At 49.9% G+C, this 23,727-nt stretch overlaps 1 long non-coding RNA gene across 1 annotated transcript; it reads left to right on the forward strand.

Moving 5' to 3' along the window:
- Window positions 1-20,737: 20,737 nt before the first annotated feature.
- LOC121063003 lies at window positions 20,738-22,684 on the forward strand. Its single transcript, XR_005815778.1, has 3 exons — window positions 20,738-21,212; window positions 21,297-21,754; window positions 22,334-22,684. It is a non-coding gene; the product is annotated as an uncharacterized LOC121063003 (long non-coding RNA).
- Window positions 22,685-23,727: the final 1,043 nt, after the last annotated feature.

Raw genomic sequence — 23,727 nt, forward strand, 5'->3', positions numbered from 1 at the left:
CCATCCATAACGCTGTAAAACTCAAAGCCAGGATGGGGCTGAACAGCCTCAGTGGAGCTGCAAAACAGCCTCCTGGAAACCTCGCAGGAGCAAAAAGTCAAAAGCAGACGAAGGGCAGTCAAATCCCCCGGGGTTGCATGTTGGCCCTTGCGAGCCGAGGATGGAGCAACAGTTGGTCCAGTCCACTAGCTCCTCCTAAAACTTAGCGTCAGGTAAAACTCATGGAAAGTGAAGGAAAGACTCCCCTGGACTTCCCCAGGGATTCAGGGCCAGTCCCAGCTCTGCACAAAAGTCTGGGGAGATGCCAGCTAGCCTGGACACCGTGCATGACAGTGGCTTTCGCAAAGCGAAGCAGGGACACCGCAGCTGAGCCAGCCCCAGGGGACCTTTGCGGGGCCGTTTCAGCACAGCTGTCGGGATCTGCAGCCCCTCTGTTGCAACCCTGGCACAGCGCTGGGCGATGCTCTGGCACAGCTGCCTGCCGCCACCCTGCGCAGCAGGGGGTCTCACTCAATGTCACTGAGGCCCTTTTGTGTTTTTTTTGTTTGTTTGTTTTTTCCAGCTACTTTTGCAGGAAGGCACGGTCTGAATCACGCCTTTCATGACATTACTGAATTCAGGAGGCATTGATGCCTGCACTGACTTTCATCAAAGAGGGGCTGGCGAGATCCCAGCTCCAGCTATGGGTATGGCCAGGATGAAGCACTTGGGGTTTCGGTCCCAAAGGAAAAGGCTGGTGAAAGCACAGGAAGGCAAAGGAAACAGTTGAACCGGCATCACCGTGCCAGCCTGCTGGGCACAGGGACTTGCTCTGCACGGAGCCACCGCCTCTCACATGCTCTGCGAGCAAATCCAAACCCACATGCCAAAATCAGGTGCTCACCCTTAGGGCTGCCCACAGAATGCTACGTGGCATCCCCTACATGGGATGAGACCCAGGGGCAATCCCTTTCTCTTGGTCCCCAGGAAGACCCCCATGGTGGCTGCAGAGCTGATGCCACCCGGACACGCTCCCAAAAATGGTGCCAAGCCAGTACTGGGCCCCTCTGTGCCCTGGCGTGGCAGAAAGCTCTGCTGGCTCATGGCTTCTGTCACTTGGTGTGGCTCCAGCATCATTGTTTTAACCAAGCTCACCATCCCTTCTTTTCACTTTAGGAGCTTGGGTAAAATAGAAAATGCCCAAATGACCTTCTTTCCACCATCAGGATTTCATTAGATGAAGGAGCCCTAAACTTTTCCACCCCTCCCTATAAGGAAATCTCTGCAGGGCCGTAACCATTTCTATTATGCTGTTTCTATTTCTGCCCTCTCCGTATTGAGAGGAGGGGACCAGAGCCCAGAAGTCGCTGGGGAGCCCTGGAGTGATTTCCAAAACCCCACTAAATGCTTTCAGCATCAGCCCTTCTCCCCACGGCCAAGCATTTTGCTTGCACTCTTGCACAGCGCAGCAAACGTTTCCACCAAGTTGTCCGCAGGGAGGTCTTCATGGTCTTCCTGAGTAGCTACAGACCAATGAAAACCCGAGGACTTGCATGATTTTTCTAATCCTTGCTTACAGTGGGTGTTTTCTCACACTGCTTGATGCATGAGCTTGCCTGCAGTTCCCCCAGCTGTTGCCACTCGCACGGTTCAGCCCCATGTCCGACCACACCGGCTCTCACCCAAGGTCCATCCAGCCCAGCTGCCATCTCCAAAAGCATCTTCAGAAAACGTGTGTGAGCAGATGTGGCCTCCCCCCAGCCAGACCCTCCATCAAACCCTTCTGAAATCCCTTGTAAGCTTTTTCAGCAATGACTGATCCCTTCTGGCCCGAGTCCAGGCTCCGCTGGTCAGATGTGACTAAAGCATAAATCCTGCTAAGACAGAGGTGAATCAAGTCCTACAGTGCAGTTTGCCTTCTTGCTCCTCTTCTCCCAGACCCCAAACACCAGATGCAGCTGAGAGGAGGAGACATTTGCTTTTTTTTTCCCCCACGTCTGAGACTTGTGCCCTGGAGAGGAGGTAGGATCGCACCCCTTGGCCCTGCTCACTTGTCCATCCTCCCTCCTGCCAGTTCCTGTGAGCAGTACTGCCCGCAGCAGAGCCCGACGCACGCTTTACAGGCTGTGGGTGCTGGGACAGCACAGCAGAGTCCAAAGCTCACCCTGTTCCATGGCCGTGCCAGGGCTGCCTAAGTGACAGGGTGACAGAGAATTGGGAAGCAGCCAGGCTCGAGAGATAATTCCTATTAACAATCTGAGACGACAAACCTGCTTCTAATTTCTAGAGGAATTTTTCTTTTTTTCCATGGAGACGGTCCATGGGAATATGACCGTTACAGAAGACAAGCAAGCCATGACTATAAGACATCACCTCCCTTTCCCACCTTCACAGCCTGGAAGGGAGGATGCACAGGAGAACAACATCACCAGGAGGCGTGGAGATTTGCTGCTAAGAACTTGGGCCATGGGGTCACTAAATCCCCGTTCGGAGAGACTTTGTGATTTTCACACATGAGATGCTTTCGTAACCACAGGAACACTTAGAAAAAACAAAAACTCTCTAAACATCCCAACAAGTCACCCCAGATATCCCAGGGCTAATTCCTGATGCTGGGTTTGCATCAGCATCCCGAATGCCAGCAAGGCCCCATTGCACTGCCCAGGGGGAAGAGCTCCCAGCCGAGCCAAGCTCTGTCCTCGGCTGTGGCTTCGGCATGGGCAGAGCCACCCTATTCCATGAATGAACAAGAAGAGAGGAAACAAAAGGGGAGAAGTGCCCAAATTGTGCTAAGGATGCTGTGCGGGAGGAAAGCAGAGCCATGAGCTGGCTGGCACCTGCCCCTCCTCCAGGAAGCATCTTGCAAGGGGTTTTCCTTCACAGCAAAATCTGCAAGGAAAGAGCAGCCTTGTGTACCCGCATGAAAGTGCTGTACATGCACAGGCACATTGCCAGACTGGGTTCCGTGCATGCTCTGCCCAAACCCCCAGCACACATCTCCAGCGAGATGTTTACAGCCTGCCAGTCGACAGGTGACAGCCTGCCAGTCGCCCTCCCAAATCCTGAGGCTCTGCCGTGACACCAGATGAAAAAAAATAAGCACCTTGCATTACCAGCCTCACCAAGGGACTGTGGCTGTCCCCTGGCTGAGGACGGATGGAGTGAGCTGGAGATGGAGAGAGAGGAAGATCAAGGCAGCTCAGAGCTGATCCGACATGAGGAGACAAGAATCTCTTGGCTTGCTCAACCTAACAAAATAATGAAGATGCAGGGATACAGCGGGGTAAACACCGGAGAGGGAGTAGACGTCTTGAACTAAAAGCACAATGTTGGCACAAAGCCACATGGGAATAAACTATCCAGGAATATACTCGGGCAGGAAATCAGAAGGAGGTTTAGCCCTGCGTGAACAGGAAGAGCCTGGAGTCGCCTTTGAACACAACCGGAGCAGAAAGAAAGGGCTTGAACCGAGAGCTTGTGACAGGTGAGGATGCCACACTCCGTCCCTGGCTGTCCATGTTTCCCCTCTGATGCTTAGGGTGCAGTGCTGTGAGTCATTCGTTCATCCTTCATGAACAGGGCCTGCACCTGGCCAAGCATCCTCCTCCCCCTGCTGCCGTGACAGCCAGCCCGGAGACTTCTCCAGGACAGGGAAAAAATGGCTTATCAGATATGATGAAGTTTTTCCTTCCCCGTGAGGCTCCCAAAAGACTGAAGCAGCTCACAGAGCAGGAGGCAGGGTGAACCCTGAGCTGCTCGTCCCTACGGAGCAGAGGGCACGAGTGCTGTGGGGTGGGGGACACGGTGGCCACGTCCCACCCCATTCCCATCCCGAGGAGGAGCCCTGCTGACCCGGCTTCCACCAGCAGGCAGCCAGTGGGGCTTGTGTGCCCCACACCAGGCTGGGATGCCACGGGCTCTGTGCAGCCCTGAGCGTAACAACCACACCATGACCTGCCCTCGCATAAACGCCGGCAGAGCACAAACACCCCACCTCCTCCGGCAAACACCGCTGCCAGACGTGGCCGCAGCCATGCAGGATCAGGCACCTCCTGACCTCCTGGCACCCCTTCGGCCACCGACGCTGCAGGTTTCTCGCCGTGGAGATCAGATTAAAGAAAAGGCTGAGGAGCAGTGACTAAGACAGCGGCCAAGGGCAAGGAGGGACAAGGCAGGCAGAGTCCTTGTGGTGCCTGTGCATGGAAAAGCAGGAAAGCACCTCTTTCCGTGTCTCTCCTAACTGAGAACAGCTTTTCCCTCCCCCGACCTCCCAGGAAAAGACAGGGCCCTGCCAGGCGGCTAGCCTGGTATTGTTCAAGCCTTCCTCCAGAAAACTCTCCCCGGAGCCGAGGAGAGTGTGTGTGTGTGGGGGAATCTGCAGATGATGGGGAAAGGGCTCCCTGACCTCTTTCCACCCCCTGAGCATCTCAAGGCACCAGCAAGGCTGCTGAGGCGTGCTGAGTCAGGAAGGGCAGCAGCACCAGGTACCCCCATAGGCAGGCTGGAGGGGGTCCGGAGGGGTGTGCTACTTTTCACCGTGCCTCCGGGGCAAGTGGCAAACCACTGGGATAAACTGGCACGGGGAGCCTGCCCACAACCGGGCGCCCCTCACCACGGCATCAGGGCGTCAGCAAGGAGTCGTGTTATAAGGGGAGGGGAAAAAAGACAGGATGTGTGGGGAGGGGGTGTGCCGAGGGGGGGGGGGGTCTTACTGTGCTCCTCCGCGGCTATGTGTCCATGGTGCTCGGCTGACGTGCGGAAAGCAAACTCCACAGTCAGTAAGATTGTAAAGTAGGTATGTTTATTCAGCGCCGGGCGGCATGGGGGGTAGTCCCACCAAAGTCGTGCACGCCCCAACACGGCACTTGCCTTGGTTATATGTGGTAAAGAGTTACATATGTATGAAGTTTCTCGATACGCCTATACGTACGCATGACCTATCCCCGCTTTGTATTAAAATCAGTTCCAGGGAGTCATTTTCATAGATTCCTCCTATCCACGCTTGCGCAGTGTTTTCTGGTAGTGGTCGCCGGGGGTCATGGGGATGAAGATCAGTGAGTCTTCCTCGTCACCGCTGGTTGACCTCTCATCTCAGCGCAGACTCATAAGCTTCTCAGCTTCTCCTTAAACTGCAGATTCGGTTTCAGTTGGTTCTTGAAATGTGTTTCCTGTTTCTATCAAGAACTGTTTTTCGTGCACAGTAGGTAGCGGAAGATATAGTACATGTCCCTTAGCCTGTCTTATTTACTAAAATTCCTTTGGCTTCCTTTCACACGTTCATTAGCCTATCTTATCTACTGAAATTCTTTCAGCCTCCTCTCAGTCCCCCCTTTTCGAGAGGATTATTAAATTCTTTTACTATTTTAATACAGTGTTTCTTTTGTCTAACATTCTCTCAAAGTATTCGTTGGACTCCAATTTTCGTCTTAATTGATTCTTCTTCCACTCACTATAGGAGTCTCCCGTATTCTTAAAACACCACAAGGCACATCTTATTACTATGCAGAGTGCAATGGACAAAATTATGACTATGATTATTGTGACAAATGGCTGTTTCAGCCAAGTTAAATTTGGTAGCCAGGAAACTGATTTTTCTAACAAATCTGTATTCCCCCAGGAGGAGTCATCCTGAGCTACCACATGTAGGATTTTATTTTTTTCCCAAATTTTTCCCAAATCTGTCTCAATCTGTTTTTGCTTGTTTACATATACACAACAAGTCTGATTTGTTACTGTACATAGTCCCCCTTCCTTAGCTAAAAGCATGTCCAGTCCCATTCTATTTTGGAGCACCACTTTATGTAGGGACGAAACCTCCTCTTGCAATGCTGAAAGAGCATCAGCTGTAGCATTCTCAATGACTTCTAGTGTGGCTGAAATATTTACGATAGCTTTCTCTAATTCACTCACTCCCAAGGATGGGATCAACCATCTAACGAAACTGTGGAACCCCGTGGGCTTTATTAGAAGGGGATTATCTGGGACACACGGGTCTGCCTCCATAAAGTCCGAATTATTCCCGGAGGCAGTTCAGTAAAAATACCTCCTCATGGGTTAAGATAGCCTCCAATACAATGACCTTTCCAATTTGAGGGGAGGCTTTTTCTGGCGCGCCCATCTCCACACAACCAATAAAACCCCTTTTGTAACTTGCAAATTTGTGTGAGGGGACTGAGGCCATGACCATCATGCCCCTTTTTATCAGCACATGTCATGACTCTTGCACCCAAATCTTTAATTTCAGTAAGATTAAAAATTCCCACATATTCTGCCGTGTTACAGTTATCAAGTTCCTGGGTGTCCTGGTTTCAGTTAGGACAGAGTTAATTTTCCTCCTAGTAGCTGGTAGGGTGCTATGTTTTGGATTAGGATGAGAAGAGCGCTGATAACATGCTGATGTTTTAATTGTTGTAGAGCAGTGCTTACACCAAGCCAAGGACTTTTCAGCTTCTCGCTCTTGTCCTGCTAGCGAGCAGGCTAGGGGTGCAGCAGGAGCTGGGAGGGGACAGACCCAGGACAGCTGACCCAAACTGGCCAAAGGGGTATTCCATACCATCTGACGTCATGCTGAACAATATATAGGGGTGGCTAGCCGGGGTGGAGGGGGGGGCCGGCTGCTCGGGGATAGGCTGGGCATCGGTCAGCGGGTGGTGAGTAATTGCATTGTGCATCACTTGTTTCGTACACATTATTATTAGTAGTACTATAATAATAATAATAATTATTATTATTGTTATTATTATTTTCCTGTCTTAATAAACTGTCTTTATCTCAACTCACAGGCTTCACTTTCCCGTTTCTCTCCCCCATCCCAGAGAGGGAGGGGGGAGGGTGAGCAAACGGCTGTGTGGTGTTTAGCTGCCGACCGGGTTAAACCACAGCACTGGGCTAGCCAACTAAGTGTACCTGTGCCCACGCACGGGAACTTGTCATTTAAAATGGACGTCCCATTTCTTGGGTGTGCAAAGGTTAGTGTCCAATTCATACTGGATATTCCCCATACAGGAAATTCCAGGTTACCTTTAGGCAGTTGCGTACATACCCAACAATCAGAAAGGTTGAAACTATTGCTCACTGCTTGGGTGAGTTTCACATAAGTATTTTGTTCCCACTATTCAGTTTCCTGATTCAATAATATCATTAAGACCGTGAAAAACGTAGTTTTCCAGGATGCAACTGAGTAACCTTCCATGGAGTCCTGGAAGCCTTTTTCACTCTGGTGTGATGAACCCAGGCGTTTTGCTCCTTAATCTTGGAAAGAAGTAAGGAGCACTTGGAATGGTCCCTCCCACTGTGGTTTCAAAGTTTTTTCTGCAAGAGACTTTACATACACATAATCCCCAGGTTGTATATCATGCACCGGCCCATCTAGTCCTCTACCCCGAGTCCCACTCACATGTTTTCCAATCTCATTCATCTGTTTGCCCAAGGCCACCATATAGCATGTCATAATTTCATCCCCTGCTTGCATAGATATTCCTCTTTGTATTCCATAAGGTCTTCCATATAAGATTTCAAAGGAGCTTAGCCCTTCCTTCGCTCTCAGTTTAGTTCGAATGCGTAAAAGAGCTAGGGGAAGAGACTGAGGCCAGAAGGACTGAGGCCATTTTCCGTTTACATCTTAAAATATTCTACTTCATTTTCTAAAGCTTTCGTTAATGCCTGTTTTTCAGTTCCTGGTACTAGTGCCAAAATTTGACTCTCAGATGCCCGTTCTGCCACCCCTTTGGCTCCTGCATCAGCCAATCTATTTCCCCTTTCAATATCAGTATCTTCTGCTTGATGTAGGCAGGTATACCGCTCGGAGTAATTTCAGTATCTCTTCTGCATGTTTAATTGAGGAAGATAAAAGTCCTCTCTCCTTCCAAATTGCCCTGTGCGCATGCACCACACCAAAGGCATATTTCAAATCTGTCCAAATGTTTGCCAGCTCAAAAGCTCTTATCAAGGCGATGATTTCCACCTTTTGGGCTGATATTTGTTACCACATATCCTGTGAGGCGAAGTCCCTGGCTGAAGGGATGAAAGACACGGACTCCTGATGGCTCTTGAACAGGAGACATTTATTGCCCTTTTTCACTACTACATATACTTTCCCTGTAGCCCCATGCACTGTCCATGCGCCCGAATCTGTCATACGATTGGTTAGAGACCCTCAGACACGCGCCTCGAGCCAGCCAGCAATTGGCCACTGCCCAAAACTCATCTTTAACACTGTAGCCAAGTTAATTTATCTCGACCTTGCTCAAGTTTTTGGTTCTACTGCTTATTTCCTCATTATCTCTAATTCAGGGACATGTGAAACACCGTGAAGCCACCTGCAAATTCCTTTCCCACAATTGCCCCTTTTTTATTTTCAACCAACCACATGCTTTCTATAGATTTTTCTATCAATCATCGCAAACATTGCAATAAGCACGGTACAATAAGCAACAGGGTAGGAATCACATGCAGAAATAGGATTGTAAAGTAGTGTGCCTACTAGAATCTACATCAGTCAACAAGCCACTAAGCACTAGGGATGTTGCTTCGCAGCGATGCTGCATCTCACTCGCACAGCACAATCACACAATCACGCAAAGAGGCCTCTTGCACTTCTCATTCATACCATAAGAAAATATCACTTAAAATAATTTGTCCGCGGCTTCAGGAGGTCCTTGTCTACTCCCGTGGTGAGCGGCTGAGAGTGGAGACCCCTCCGAGGAAAAAGCTCGGGGTGCACCTAGGGGCGTCCGCTCCACAGTCGATCCCACAGCCGAGCAGAGCGGCTCCTGGTGCAAGGAAGGATGCTATTATAGTTTTGTATAATTACACCAAAGAGATGCATTGCAATAAGGAGCAAGTGTGGCATTGACCATTTGTTTCATGATTTGGTTTTTGCCCGCGCAATTGAACCTTACACATGCTGTTGCTGTTTCACATCCCAGGATATCTAATTTCTGTGGCTCTAGGGGCGCTTGCGGTAAGTAGACAGTCCAATCTTTGTTATCTGCCGGCTTCCCCACCAGACATGTCGTAGACGGGTCGTTTCATTGGCTCCACCAGATCCAGGAATCTCCTCCCATCAATTCCAACTTCTTCCTTTCTAGCTTGTTTGCTACACTATGCCCCCGAGCCACCTCCCTCCTGCAAAGTAGCGTGTTGAATAGAATCAGTATCTGCCAAGAGAGCACTTAGCGCAGCAGCAGACGTGGCGTTGTTTTGTTTGGCAAGCCAGCACCCTAATTTATTGAGTATTGTCAGAGCCTGGGCGGCAGCAACACCGGGTGTAAGGAAGGAGGCTACGATAATTTTATCAGCCTCCCAGAAATCAAGATTGTCCTTGCAGTCTTTCTGGTAGTGATTGACCGCTCGTCTCGTCCGCCTATGGAGCTTCGTGATATTCAAGATCATAGACGTATTAGGTGTCAATAAAGTTAAACGTCCCAAAGTGCAAGGTCCTCCCGCAATATGCGAGGGGACACCCTGCCAGGCCCGGTCACTGCAAATAAGGAATGCCCTGGCTGGCAAGGCCAGTGGTGCGTTCGAGGACCTAGATATGTTAGGGGTGGTATAATTGCACCATTTAGATTCATTCCGGTACACAGATAGGCTGGCCATGATGTTAACCGCAGTGATATTTTTCCCAGTATAATTGAACTTTAAGCAGGCAAGCACATTAACACTTCCCAAGATATCTAGCTCCTGAGGCTCCAACGGGGCTATTGGTAATTGGGCCACCCAACCATCCCAGTTGTTCATTGCCTCTCTGGAGGCATTTCCTATATCTGAGAGGTTCCACCCCCCCCACAAGGTGTGGCCCTGTCGATGTGCTGCTAACCAAATTTGTCAGATCCTTATCTTCTAGCGGAATCCCGACTAGGCAGGTCGTGAACGGATTTCCTGTGCTGGCCATAGACAGACACATATGGTTTTGTCTGGTCATGTTGGTGAGGGTGACCCAGATGTTTCGTCTGGGCTGGACTGAGACCCAGGAGGCACCGAAGCTGCAGAGGCAGATAAGGATGATGGTCCCAACCATGGTCGCACACCACGAGCCGGCACCCATCGTGGTCCTTGTCCTGTGGAAACACAAGCGTACCCTCGCCCCCAGGTTATTAAGGGATATTGTCCTTCCCACCCCCCAGTATCCAGATTTCTCATCATAACCATCGCTTTTCCTGTTGGAACGGACGTTAGTCCTGATTCCATTGATTTAAAATGCTTAATTATAGGTGGTATTTCTTCGTATTGAAAAGGTAGTGTCAAATCTCTGTCAAATCTCTCAGGGATGGAGACTGCACAGCCTCTCTGAGAAAGCTGTTTCACTGCCTGGTACGCCTCAAGGTGAAAAAATATTTTCTTACATCCAGCCAGAATACCTTCTTCCATTTTGTGGTCTCCTTCCATGCACTGCTGTAAAAATCCCTGGCTCATTCTTCCCAATAACCTCTCTTTAGACACTGGGGAGCTGCTCTTAAGCTGCCCGATCCTCACCTCAAAGCCTTCTCTACTCCAGGCCAGACAAGCCCAGTTCACTTAGGCTTCTCCCAGGGAAAGTGCTCCATCACCTGACCATCTTAAGTGATTCTCCACTGACTATACTCCAGTTCATCTGTGTCTTTCTTGTACTGAAGGTCCCAAACTGGACAAAAATATAGACATGTTAGTCTGTTTTCACAGTTTATTTGATTACTGGGCTTTTAAAATAAATGGTGTCAATTCCCTGGAAGTGGTTCATACTGCCTAACATGCTGAAATATATTTGACTCTGTTGCAGATTACTTTTAGAGAGATATTAACAACAACACAGCCTAGATGTTCTTTGCGATTTAAGCTCTTCTTACCATCCACAACTGAAAAGCCTGGCAACATCTCAGTAAGTAAAAAAAATAATTTTTGGCAACAGAATTGCCAATTAAAGATAATCATGGTAACTCATGGAAGGGGAAAGTAATGGATTTTCAAGCTTTAACAAGCATTTCAGAACTTACATTACTCATGAAAGTTCTTGCCTCCTCCTGAATGGCCTTTAGAACCTCCAGATTTAGCAGTATTGCCCTTTAACTGATTGAGCTCAGGTTCACGGCTTTTAGCTGTGTGTGGTGTTTAGCTGCCAGCCGGGCTAAACCACAACAGTCCATTACAAGCTGGTTTTCACTTTTGCAGAAATTATAGCAAAAAATATTGTCACGTTTCTCGTGTTCCTTTAAAGAAGTGTTTGTGTAATATATTCTCCCATGTGCCTGGTGACAGGACGAGGGGGAATGGGCTGAAGTTGCGCCAGGGGAGGTTTAGGTTGGATATTAGGAAGAACTTCTTTACCGAAAGGGTTGTTAGGCATTGGAATGGGCTGCCCAGGGAAGTGGTTGAGTCACCATCCCTGGAGGTCTTTAAGAGACGTTTAGATGTAGAGCTTAGTGATATGGTTTAGTGGAGGACTTGTTAGTGTTAGGTCAGAGGTTGGACTAGGTGATCTTGGAGGTCTCTTCCAACCTAGATGATTCTGTGATTCTGTGATTCTGTGAAATGATTCATGACATATCCCACTTTATTTAATCTATTCTGCGGGGTCTCCTGTGTCTCCCCCTTTTTCTGTTTTGCCAGTAAGTCCTTTAATGTGTGGTGAACACGCTCTACTATTGCTTGTCCTGTGGGTGAGTGTGGGATGTCTGTCTTGTGAGTGATACCCCAGGTATGGAAAAAAAGTCGCGTAGAGTGGCTTGCATAAGCTGGGCCATTATCAGTTTTTATTTCTTTAGGGATTCCAAGGGCGGCGAAGGCCACATGGAAATGCGCCTGTACGTGACGGCTTGTTTCGCCCGTCATCGCAGAGGCCCAGAGTGCGTGCGAAAAAGAATCTGTGGACACGTGAACGTATTTTATTCCCGAACTCGGGAATGTGAGCAACGTCAGTTTGCCAAATCTGAAGAGAAGAGAGGCCCCTAGGATTAACTGTAGTCGGTGGGCCTGATCGTTGTTGACAATCCGGGCAGGTCTGTACTATGAGCATAGCATCTCCTATGGGGATGGCAAACTGTTTGGACAATGCTTTTGCTGCATGGTGGAAGAATTGATGTGATAAACGAGCCTGGGACAATGTATTTGGCACTGGGACTTGCAATGCAATGTTGGTCAATTGATTGGCCTGGGCATTTCCTTCTGTAAAGAATCCCGGGAGTGTCGTATGACTTCTAATGTGGATCACGCAGTAAGGGTGGGTACGGTGCTCTACAAGAAATAATAGCTCTTTAAATTTTAAGAATAGTGCCTTGTTCTGGATGTGTTTGATCTGATATCTTTCAATTCGTTGTGCTACTCCTACTGCATAATGTGAATCAGACACAATATTTAGTGGAGCCTGGTCCCATTGCTTGAATGCCATTACTACCGCGTGCAATTCTACTATCTGAGGGGAGCCCTGTATTGTTTCTATGACATGTTGCCAGTGGCCTCCTTGTTCCCACGTGACTACAGCTTTTCCCGTTCTCCCTGACCTGTCTGTAAATACTGTTTGTCCTTGGACTGGGTGCCATCGATATAGCGGCTTGTCCTCAACCTGTACATTATTATAAATGGTAAGCATTTTATGAGACAGGAGATGTATATCAAGTTGACCATTGAAACCTGAAAGGGCTGATTGTAGCTCTAAGCTATTCTGGAGGCACCAATCAAGGTAGTCTTTAACTATCGGAATGATAATGGATTTTGGCTCTTCTCCGGCCATTTCTATAATTCGTTCTCTACCCTTCCTAATCAAATCCAAAAACATTTCAATGCGGGTGGCAAGTGTCTTTGTCGGTTGGTGGGGTAGAAACACCCATTCTAATAGCAGCAACAGGTCTGTTGCGTTGGAGTCCCATTGCGCAATGATAGCTAAAGGTTGTGGATTCTGGTTGCATATGTAGAGCTGAATGGGTAAATTTTCTGCTCGCTGCTGGCATTGTTGGGCAGAGATCTTCTCCTCTATGTGGTTTAGTGCCGCCCTGGCTTCATTAGTCAGCTGGCAGGGCGCATTAATATCAGTGTCCCCTTTTAACAACTCGAACAGGGGTGCTAGTGTATGGTTGTCAATTCCGCATTGCGTTCTTATCCAATTTATATTGCCTATAAGCTTCTGGACATCACTGAGTGTGCGAATTTCCATTGTAATGCCTACATTTTGGGGTTGAATACTTTGCTGCAGTGTCTTCCAGCCTAAATATTTCCAAGGCGCCTCCATTTGAATTTTTTCCGGCACGATTTGTAATCCCCATTTCTGTAACTCCTGCCGTAGAACAGGCAGTACTTCTTGCATTAAGTTTTCTGTCGGACTGGAGAGCAATATGTCGTGCATATAATGATAGATGTATACGTGTGGAAATCGTTTGCGTACGGGGCGTAGTGCTCCTGCTACATATGTTTGGCAAATTGTTGGGGAGTTTTTCATCCCTTGGGGCAGCACAGTCCAATGATACCTATCCATTGGTTCGGTCTTATTGATTTTTGGGACCGAGAACGCGAATCGAGGAGCATCAGCAGGGTGAAGCGGAATAGTAAAGAAGCAGTCCTTTAAATCAGTAATTACTATATTCCAATTTCGAGGGATCATAGCGGGAGAAGGTAATCCAGGCTGGGGAGCTCCCATGTCTTCCATTGCATTGTTTATTTGATGTAAATCATGAAGTAATCGCCATTTTCAGCTTTTCTTTTTAATAACAAACATGGGTGAATTCCAGGGGCTGGTTGTGGGGGTAATGTGTCCCAATTGTAAGTGTTCTTGGACAAGTTCTTGGAGAGCAGTGACCTTTTCCACAGGGAGCGGCCATTGATTCACCCACACAGGATTATTAGTCCTCCAGGTGAGTCTCATGCGTGGTCGTTCGTCAATGGCCACTATCGAAAATTTTCCGGAAAGCTCAGGGTGAACTCGCCCTGTCCCATCACATCCCTCCCCAGGAGACTGACAGGTATGAGGGCAGCATATGGCCAGACGTTATAGAGCGAGCCTTCATGAGTCTTAATGGTAAGCATATACCGGCTCTGAAAAGTATCGGAGACACCACCGACTCCCACAAGGTCTTTTGTGGTGGAATCTAACGGCCAACCTTTGGGCCAATCCTGAAGAGCAATTACCGTGACATCTGCCCCGGTATCCATTAATACGGTTATTTGTGCACTCAAGGGGTCGGCTTTTGGGTGATGAAGTGTTAGGGTCAGTGTAGGTCTCTTGATGGCGATGGCCGAGGCCCAGAAAACTGATGGGGGTCCCGTCAATCCAAACCCCGTGTCGTGTTGGTCGCGCGTCTCTGCTTGTGGAACTACGGCTTTAAAGAGTATTAACTGTGCAATTCTAGTCCCCTTGGGTATGAGCATTGGAGGAGAAGGAGTCCATGCCATTGCTTGTATTATTCCTTCATAATCAGCATCGATTACTCCAGGCAGTACAAAAATACCCGTTAGTGTGGTGCTAGACCGTCCTAGCAAGAGGGCGCTGCATCCCTTCCCTATTGGTCCCTTTACGTTTAGAGGTATTTTGCAGACCCGAGTGTCCCAAAGGGTGCAGCTCGTTACTGTGGAGACATCCAATCCGGCGCTTCCTCGGGTTTTGGCTGTGAGGGAATCCACGGTGACGTAGTCGGTGGGATCGCTGGAGCAGTGGGCCGTTGCGGTCCGGTAGTCATCATCGCCCGGGTCGATGACTTCCGTGAGGACGGCCCGCCCACGACGGAGGGCCGGGGCACTTGTGTCGTTGCGCGGCCCCGCCCCGCGCTCCGCTTCCCGTTTCCCTGCCGCGGTTGTAAAGGTTGTCCCTCTGCTTTATACTTCGAATGGCACTGGCTAGCCCAGTGCCATTCCTTGCCGCACCGTGGGCAAACAGTGGGAGGAGCAGGGTTATCACATTCCCCCCCCCGCTCCTCGCTGTGGGCATTCGGTGGCAAAATGCCCCGTGGCTCGACAGCGAAAACACCGTTTACCCCCGGTTTTAAGCGCAGCAGCAAAAGCTCCGGCCAAAGTGGCAGTATGATGTTCTACGGATCCGACTCGATTGCAAGCCTCTATCATTTGTACTAATGTAGTATTAGCAGGCAGGGCTTGGAGTATTTTCTTACAGTCTGTGTTTGCATTTTCCACTGCCAGTTTTAGTATAAGGGCCTCTTTGGCCTCGCGGTTGTCAATTTGTTTGTCCAAAGCGTCTCGCAATCTATCAATGAATTGCATATAAGGCTCGGTAACTTGTTGCCTAATGCTGGTAAATGATGGCTCGACTTTTCCAACTTCAGGCAACTTCAGCATAGCCTGGAGGGCCAGAGACGCGGACTGCCGCAGGATGGCATCGTTGAGCCTAGCCTGCAATCTCGGATCAAGTAACGGCTCAGTCCCCATCAACTGTGGGATCCCGACTCCCCGGAGGGGGTCGCCAGGCTGCCGTTCTATGTTACGAAGGGCGGCTAATTCGCACCCTTCTTTCCATTTTTGCTCCCAGAGTAATTTTTGTGTTGGCGTTAAAATCATCGCGGCTATCTGACGGCAATCGTACGGCACCAACAATTGTCCAGTCATAAAATTTTCTAACAATGACTGAGTAAATGGTGCGTGTAATCTGTATGTAGTCACAGTCTTTCTTAATTCTTTAATTAGGTCCCATTGGAAGGCATTATATTCATTTGGACCGTTGGGTCGCACCTGCACCAGGAAAGCCATTCCTACCGGGTCCCCGTCCTTTAGCGCTTCCCGGCGCACTAGCTCCCATCGTTCCCGCGGGTCGAAAGCTCGGGCCCCCAGGGAGGCGTTATCGGGGGTAGGCAAGGCAGGAGCCGAGGGGGTCAGCGGGGAGGGGCTCTGCGGCGGCGGTCCGCAGCCCTCTTCCTTGTCATCCCCCAGGTCTATCAAATTGCACCGCTCTGGTGACCTTGCAGGCTCTGATCTCGGTTCGGCTGCTGTTATTGCCTGGGCAGTGGCGTTCTGTACTTCCTTTTCTGCCTGCCATGATCTTAAAGTCTCAGTCACCAGCCGCCACATAGTCATCACCTCAGCAGCATTAGTATCCCCACTGGACGCTGCTTCCCATATTTTTTCCCCCGCTTGGTCCCAAGTTTTTACATCAAATACTGCGGGAGCCATTGAGGGGAACCCTTGTTTTCGCAAAAATTTCAATAATAGCTTTATCTTAAATGGATCATATTTTACTCCCCTGTCTATTAGGAGTTGCGTTAGTAGTTTCACTATAGCCTCTTCCTCTGCCGAAAGGCTAGCATCCATGATTAATGCCTAGCCGCTCACCGGTCCTTCAGGTGATGTCCCGGGGTTGAAGCTGCAGTCCAGCTGCGAGCTTGACTCGTTCGTCTGGGTTCCCTTCAGACGCTCGTGCAGCGCTGCTCCTCCCACGTCGGGGTCACCATTTGAAGGGATGCAAGACATGGACTCCTGATGGCTCTTGAACAGGAGACATTTATTGCCCTTTTTCACTACTACATATACTTTCCCTGTAGCCCCACACGCTATCCACGTGCCCGAATCTGCCATACGATTGGTTAGAGACCCTCAGACACGCGCCTCGAGCCAGCCAGCAATTGGCCACTGCCCAAAGCTCATCTTTAACACTGTAGCCAATTTACTTTATCTCAACCTTGCTCAAGTTTTTGTTTCTACTGCTTGTTTCCTCATTATCTCTAATTCAGGGACGTGTGAAACAGCGCGGAGCCACCTGCAAATTCCTTTCCCACACCTGGCGGACGAAGTTGCTGTCATCTATATACCAATCCTCCACATCTTCTAGGGGTGTAACCTTTAAGTCTGGTCAGCTGGAGTATACCGTGTCCATGGTTTTGATGCAATCATGAATGGGTGATCTGGAAACTCCATTACTAAGGAAGGAGACTGGGTTCACACTATTAGTGCCGAAAAAATTTAGTAAACTAATAGTCCAATATACACGTTCCTTTTCTTCTTCAGTAGCTATCATTTGTGTATTGCAACAGTGTGCCCTTTTCCCAAAGGGGTCTTTCACGCTATAGGATCACATTTCCCGAATATCACAGAATCACAGAATCGTCTAGGTTGGAAGAGACCTCCAAGATCACCCCGTCCAACCTCTGACCTAACACTAACAAGTCCTCCACTAAACCATATCACTAAGCTCTACATCTAAACGTCTCTTAAAGACCTCCAGGGATGGTGACTCAACCACTTCCCTGGGCAGCCCATTCCAACGTCTAACAACCCTTTCGGTAAAGAAGTTCTTCCTAATATCCAACCTAAACCTCCCCTGGCACAACTTCAGCCCATTCCCCCTCGTCCTGTCACCAGGCACATGGGAGAATAGACCAACCCCCACCTCGCTACAGCCTCCTTTAAGGTACCTATAGAGAGCGATAAGGTCGCCCCTGAGCCTCCTCTTCTCCAGGCTGAACAATCCCAGCTCCCTCAGCTGCTCCTCGTAAGACTTGTTCTCCAGACCCCTCACCAGCTTCGTTGCCCTTCTCTGGACTCTCTCGAGCACCTCCGTGTCCTTCTTGTAGTGAGGGGCCCAAAACTGAACACAGTACTTGAGGTGCGGCCTCACCAGAGCCAAATACAGGGGGACAATCACTTCCCTAGACCTGCTGGCCACGCTGCTTCTTATACAAGCCAGGATGCTGTTGGCCTTCTTGGCCACCTGAGCACACTCATATTCAGCCAACTATCAACCAATACTCCCAGGTCCTTCTCTGCCAGGCAGCTTTCCAACCACTCATCTCCCAGCCTGTGGCGCTGCTTGGGGTTGTTGTGCCCCAGGTGCAGGACCCGGCACTTGGCCTTGTTGAACTTCATACAGTTGGCCTCAGCCCATCGGTCCAGCCTATCCAGATCCTCCTGCAGAGCCTTCCTACCCTCGAGCAGATAGACACACGCACCTAACTTGGTGTCATCTGCAAACTTACTGAGGGTGCACTCAATCCCCTCATCCAGTTCATCGATAAAGATATTAAAGAGGACTGGCCCCAGTACTGAGCCCTGGGGGACTCCACTAGTGACCGGCCTCCAACTGGATTTGACTCCATTAACCACGACTCTTTGGGCCCGGCTATCCAGCCAGTTTTTAACCCAACGAAGCGTACGCCAGTCCAAGCCACGAGCAGCCAGTTTCTTGAGGAGAATGTTGTGGGAAACAGTGTCAAAAGCCTTACTGAAATCAAGGTAGACCACACCCACAGCCCTTCCCTCATCCACTAAGCGTGTCACTTTGTCGTAGAAGGAGATCAGGTTCGTCAAGCAGGACCTACCTTTCATAAACCCATGCTGACTGGGCCTGATCGCCTGGTTGCCCTGCAAGTGCCGCGTGATGACACTCAAGATAATCTGCTCCATGAGCTTCCCTGGCACTGAGGTCAAACTAACAGGCCTATAGTTCCCTGGGTCTACCCTCCAGCCCTTCTTGTAGATGGGCGTCACATTTGCTAGCCGCCAGTCGACTGGGACCTCCCCTGATAGCCAGGACTGCCGATAAATGATGGAAAGCGGCTTGGCCAGCTCCTCCGCCAGTTCTCTCAGTACCCTCGGGTGGATCCCATCCGGCCCCATCGACTTGCGTACATCTAAGTGCTGTAGCAGGTCGCCAACCATTTCCTCATGGATTATGAGGGCCACATTCTGCTCCCCATCCCCTTCCACCAGCTCAGGGTACTGGGTATCCAGAGAACAACCGGTATTGCCGCTAAAGACTAAGGCAAAGAAGGCATTAAGCACCTCAGCCTTTTCCTCATCTCGTGTAACTAAGTTTCCCCCCGCATCCAGTAAAGGATGGAGATTCTCCTTAGTCCTCCTTTTTGTGTTGATGTATTTATAAAAACATTTTTTGTTATATTTAACAGCAGTAGCCAGATTGAGCTCCAGATGAGCTTTGGCCTTTCTAATTTTGTCCCTGCACAGCCTCGCAACATCCTTATAGTCCTCCTGAGTGGCCTGCCCTCTTTTCCAAAGATCATAAACCCTCTTTTTTCTCCTATGCTCTAGCCACAACTCTCTGTTCAGCCAGGCCGGTCTTCTTCCACGCTGGCTCGTCTTTGAGCACGTGGGAACAGATCGCTCACGAGCCTTTAAGATTTCCTTCTTGAGCAGTGCCCAGCTTTCCTGGACTCCTCTGCCCTTCAGAACTGCCTCCCAAGGGACTCTGCCAACCAGTGTCCTGAACAGCTCAAAGTCTGCCCTCCGGAAGTCCAAGACAGCCGTTTTACTGGTCCCCTTCCTGACTTCGCCAAGAATAGAGAGCTCTACCATCTTCCACGCTCTCCAGAAACCTCCTAGACTGCTTCCTCTGAGCTGTATTGCATGTCCAGGATATGTCTGGGAAGTTGAAGTCCCCCACGAGGACAAGAGCTGACGACTGTGCAACTTTTTCCAGCTGTCTGTAGAATTCCTCATCCGTCTCCTCATCCTGGTTCGGCAGTCTATAACAGACCCTCACCAGGATGCTTGCCTTGTTGGCCTTCCCGCTGATCCTAACCCATAGGGACTCAACCTTATCATTCCCAGCCTCAAGTTCCACAACATCAAAACACTCTCTAATATAGAGAGCCACACCACCACACCTTCTGTGCTGCCTGTCCCTTCTGAAGAGCCTATAGCCAGGCATTGCAGCACTCCAGTTGTGGGAGTGGTCCCACCACGTTTCCGTGATGGCAACCAAGTCATAGCTGATCACGCAATCACACAGAGAGGCCCCTAGCACATCTCGGTCATACCACAAGAATATATAATTTAGAACGATAACCAACCAAACAAGTATTGTCTATGACCGTGTTCTTTGTGGAGTGACTCACTCCACAATGATACTTTGCCTTAAACACATACACAAATGCTTTCATCATGAGATACCCAGAGATCCACAAATAAGACATACAATTAGTAACACTCCAATTAATATCCCTCCAGCAGCTGCAAATATTACCCAGATAACCTTGTCACAATTGTGAGAGGCCTGCTTACCCTTCTCCTGCTTCTTATACAGTCATTAGCAGGTCCGTCCTGGCTCCCAAAACTGGGATGCAGCGGTAACCTCGGATTTGCTCGATCTGCTCCCAAGATCGCTAGTGGCTGTTCCATCGGTCAGCAAATCCCCCTTGACCACTCTATCGGTCAGCCTGTAGGGCACCCTCCTCCCTTATGGGGACTATGCTGCACGCCAGACGTCTCTGCTCGATTTACCAGCTGCCATGGCCACGCGTATGACTTACGGGCCCTTCTTGTACTGTAAAACATACCATTTGTCCGCAGCTTCAGGAGGTCCTTGTCTGCTCCTGCGGTGAGCGGCTGAGAGTGGAGTCCCCTCTGAGGAAAATACTTGGGGTGCACCTAGGGGCGTGCAATCCACAGTCGATCCTGCAGCCGAGCAGAGTGTCTCCTGCCTGGCTCGCTAAACTGACGTGCGGAAAGCAAACTCCACAGTCAGTAAGATTGTAAAGTAGGTATGTTTATTCAGCGCCGGGCGGCATGGGGGGTAGTCCCACCAAAGTCGTGCACGCCCCAACACGGCACTTGCCTTGGTTATATGTGGTAAAGAGTTACATATGTATGAAGTTTCTCGATACGCCTATACGTACGCATGACCTATCCCCGCTTTGTATTAAAATCAGTTCCAGGGAGTCATTTTCATAGATTCCTCCTATCCACGCTTGCGCAGTGTTTTCTGGTAGTGGTCGCCGGGGGTCATGGGGATGAAGATCAGTGAGTCTTCCTCGTCACCGCTGGTTGACCTCTCATCTCAGCGCAGACTCATAAGCTTCTCCTTAAACTGCAGATTCGGTTTCAGTTGGTTCTTGAAATGTGTTTCCTGTTTCTATCAGGAACAGTTTCTCGTGCACAATAGGTAGCGGAAGATATAGTACATGTCCCTTAGCCTGTCTTATTTACTAAAATTCCTTTGGCTTCCTTTCACACGTTCATTAGCCTATCTTATCTACTGAAATTCTTTCAGCCTCCTCTCACGGTGGACCGGGACCGGGACCGGGACGAGTGGCACCGGCGGCGGGGAGCCCGCTGCGGGCTACTCGGGGCGGCAGCGGGCGGTCCGGTCCAGCCGCCGCCGCTGCACAATTGGAGCAGGGCGCTGCCAATCCTCCTCCGCCTCTCCGAGACTCTTCCTGTGCCTGCGGTCCGCACCTGGCTCCCGCACCGGCTCCCGCACCGGCTCCGGCAGCTCCGCACCCCCCGGGCACCTCGGGGGGCAGTGCCCTCCGACATCCCGGCGGGGGTCGGGGATGAAGAAAAGGGTTTTTACCTCTTCGCGCCTTTCAGTAAGTGCATTCCCCTTTTTCACGAAGCCTTACTTGTTTTTCCCTTGGATGTATTTTTATTTTTATCTTTTGATTTCATCGGAGTGAGAGTTTTCGGGAGGAAGGAACACGTTGAAACTCTGCAACGGGAAAGCAGCTAGTGAAGACCCATTGGGGACTTCCCCTCCCCTGGCTCCTGGGGCCAAGCATGGTCTGGGGTCCCCGGGTAAAGACATCGGGGCCGCAGGTTTCCCTCTGCCTGGGCATGGTGCCCGTGCTGAGAGCTACCTGCTCGTGCTCTGCACCCCACAATAGCAAGCCCAAGTCATCTCACCTCCTGCCTAACCCTGCAGTAACAAGCTGGTGTTTTCCTTTGCCCCAGCCCTCCCGTGCAACCCTGCAATAACACAGCGCCCCAGAGCTGGTGCACACTGCCATCGCCGCAGCAGCAGCGCTGGCACAGGCGGCGTTCCCGGGAAGTGGTGTAACCAGCAGGGAAACCCCTCCCTGTCTGGAGTCTCCTCTGCCTCCTGCCCTGGGGTGTTAAGGAATTTGATGAGCAGGTGTTGTGGTTTAGCCCGGCTGGCAGCCAAACACCACACAGCCATTCGCTCACCCTCCCCCCTCCCTCTCCGGGATGGGGGAGAGAAACGGGAAAGTGAAGTCTGTGAGTTGAGATAAAGACAGTTTATTAAGACAGGGAAAATAATAACAATAATAATAATAATAATAATAATAATAGTATTAATAATAATAATGTGTACGAAATAAGTGATGCACAATGCAATTGCTCACCACCCGCTGACCGATGCCCAGCCTATCCCCGAGCAGCCGGCCCCCCCCCACCCCCCGGCTAGCCACCCCTATATATTGTTCAGCATGACATCAGATGGTATGGAATACCCCTTTGGCCAGTTTGGGTCAGCTGTCCTGGGTCTGTCCCCTCCCAGCTCCTGCTGCATCCCTAGCCTGCTCGCTAGCAGGACAGAGCAAGAAGCAGAAAAGTCCTTGGCTTGGTGTAAGCACTGCTCTACAACAATTAAAACATCAGCATGTTATCAGCACTCTTCTCATCCCAATCCAAAACATAGCACCCTGCCAGCTACTAGGAGGAAAATTAACTCTGTCCTAACTGAAACCAGGACAGCAGGATGTTAAGGAATTCGATGAGCAGGATCTGATGGGCAAACCGACCTGTCCCTTGGGGTGGCAGGGCTGGGGGATGACGGATCCCTACCCCTCAGCAGTGCCTGTGCTGCCATACGGGTTGGAGAAGTGGGGGCTTTGCTGCTGTTTGCAATCACAGTGAAGCCAGGGATAAAAGAGCGGGGGCTTGCTTAATCGTATTAATGATTTCTAAATAAAACAATTGTAATTATTAAAGCCAGGAATGAAAGAATGGGGGCTTGCTTAATCGCGCTAAAATAGGTATTGCTGAGTGTCTTTGCTTACTACTGTGCAAATTAACCGAAACAAGGAGTCTCGGGGCCTCTCACAGAAGATGTTTCCTGACAAAAATGGGGAAGGTCCTGACAAAAATGGGGAAGAAGGCTCAGGTGGTAAAGCAGAAGGTGGTCTACCTGGGTTATGAGGTTAGTGCCGGACAATGGACAATGGACAATGGACCTTGGGGCAAGATCGTAAAGAAGAGATATGTCAAACCCCGAAACCTGAGACAATAAAAGAACTGCGAACCTTTTTGGGAATGACGGGGTGGTGCAGATTGTGGATCTATAATTACGGATTGCTTGTAAAACCGCTGTATGCGCTCATTGCAAATGGGAACAGGAACCTCCAATGGACAAAGGAGGCCACGCGAGCCTTTGACCAACTAAAGAAGGCTCTCATGTCAGCTCCAGCTCTGGGACTTCCAGATGTGAATAAACCATTCTTCCTCTTCTCCCATGAGAAACAGAGGATTGCCCTGGGAATACTAGCACAGGACCTGGGCCCATATCGAAGGGCCCAGGTCTTAATAAGCAAGGCCCAGTTGCTTATTTTTCTAAGCAGCTGGATGCCGCCACCAAGGGATGGCCGGGATGCCTCAGAGCCGTTGCAGCAGTGGTGCTAAATATCCAGGAAGCATGCAAGTTCACCTTGGGCCAGAAAATAACTGCGCTAGTGTCTCACACAGTGTCCGCAGTGCTGGAAGTGAAAGGTGGTCACTGGCTTTCCCCACAAAGGTTCCTGAAATACCAAGCTATCACGGTACATGATGTAGAAATAGTGGTAACTAACATTGTCAACCCAGCTTCTTTCCTCAGCGGAAACCAAAGGGGAGCCAGTACACCACGACTGCCTGGAGACCATCGACCTACTCCAGCCGTATGTGGAAATCTGGTTCACTGATGGGAGCAGCTACGTCATCAGCGGAAGACGACATGCTGGGTATGCAGTTACCACTTGCAAAGAGGTAATAGAATCTGGACCTTTGCCAACAGATACCTCTGCACAAAAGGCCGAGATAATTGCTCTGACCTGTGCCTTAGAAATAGCAAAAGGAAAGAAAATAAACATCTATACGGACTCAAGATAT

This window comes from Cygnus olor (assembly GCF_009769625.2).
Source record: "Cygnus olor isolate bCygOlo1 chromosome W unlocalized genomic scaffold, bCygOlo1.pri.v2 SUPER_W6, whole genome shotgun sequence".
Lineage (NCBI taxonomy): Eukaryota > Metazoa > Chordata > Aves > Anseriformes > Anatidae > Cygnus > Cygnus olor.